The sequence below is a fragment of the Orycteropus afer genome, unplaced genomic scaffold (genome assembly GCF_000298275.1).
Source record: "Orycteropus afer afer isolate SDZICR_OR568_19922 unplaced genomic scaffold, OryAfe1.0 scaffold00454, whole genome shotgun sequence".
Classification (NCBI taxonomy): Eukaryota; Metazoa; Chordata; class Mammalia; order Tubulidentata; family Orycteropodidae; genus Orycteropus; species Orycteropus afer.
This window is the reverse complement of record NW_006922041.1, coordinates 399918-401340: the sequence shown is the minus strand read 5'-3', so window position 1 is coordinate 401340 and position 1423 is coordinate 399918.

Sequence of the window (1423 nt, the reverse complement as noted above, 5' to 3'; positions counted from 1 at the left end):
TCCTTATATGCTTGACTTATTTAGCTTACCATTATGCCTTCCAGTACCATCTATGTCTAATATGTTTCTCAGACTCATCATTGTTCTTTATGGTTCCATTGTTATGTATGTACCATAAAATGTGTTTAATCCATTCATCCATTGATGGGTACTTTGGTTGTTTCCATTTCTTTTCTATTATGAATAAAGCAGCAATGAACATAGGTGAGCATAAGTCTGTTTGTATTATTATTTTTAGGGCATATACCAAAAGGAGCTCTGGTGGCATAGTGCCTAATGCATTTGACTGCTAACCAGAAGGTTGGTGGTTCAAACTTACCAGCCACTCCCAGAAGGAAGATGGGACAATCTAATTCTGTAAAGATTTACTGCCTCAAAAAGGAGGTCACTATGATTCAGAATCAACTCTATGACAATGGGTTTAGTTTAGGTGTTTTTTTGTTTGTTTGTTTCTTTGTTTGTTTTAGGGTATATATCAAAAGAGCTCTGGTGGTGTGTAGTGGTGAAGGTATTTGGCTGCTAACCAAAAGTTCAGTGGTTCAAACTTACCAGCAGCTCTGAGGAATAAAGATGAAATAATCTACTTCTATAAAGATTTACAGCCTTGGAAACCCAGTGGGTATAATTATAAGTTGGAATTGACTCAATGGTAGTGAGTTTGTTTTTTGGAGTATATACCAAGGAGAGGGAGCTCTGGTAGTGTAGTGCCTAAGGCGCTTGACTGCTAACCAGAAGGCTGGTGATTCAAACCTACCATCCACTCCTCAGAAGGAAGATGGGGCAATCTACTTCCGTAGTGATACTGCCTACGAAACCCAAGGAGGGGTCGCTAGGAGTTGGGTCCGACTCAAGGGCACATAACAACAACAACATACCAAGGAGATTTGATGATGCTGTTATTAAAGCATTAGGCTGCTAACCAAAATATCAGCAGTTTGAACCAACACACTGCTCCAATGATAAAGATGAGGCAGTCTGCTTATAAAGATTTATAGCCTTAAAGACCTTATGGGGCAGTTCTACTCCATCTTATAGGGTCAGTATGTGTCAGAATTGACTCAATAGCAGCTGATTTAGGTTGTCTATATACTCTTTTAATAAAGTCTTTTGGTGAGTATAAGTTTTTAATTTTTATGAGGTCCCATCTACATTCCTAAGAGTCACACCGCCAAATCTCTCTTCTCTTCTGAGTGCATACTCGCTCCTTCGGCCACGAGGGAAGCCGAAGGTGCTTACTCACTGATCTGCACTGAACACTTTCCCTTGTTACCCTCCTGAGAGAGACCGGGTCTCCGGGAGCAAGGTAAGCACGGGCATAGCAGAGTAGCAGGCCCGAAGAGCAGGAGAAAGGGGTAAAACCCAGGAAGCCAAAGAGAAGAGCAATCAGCCGAAGGGATTAGGTGAGGAGGGGAAACTCAGGGAC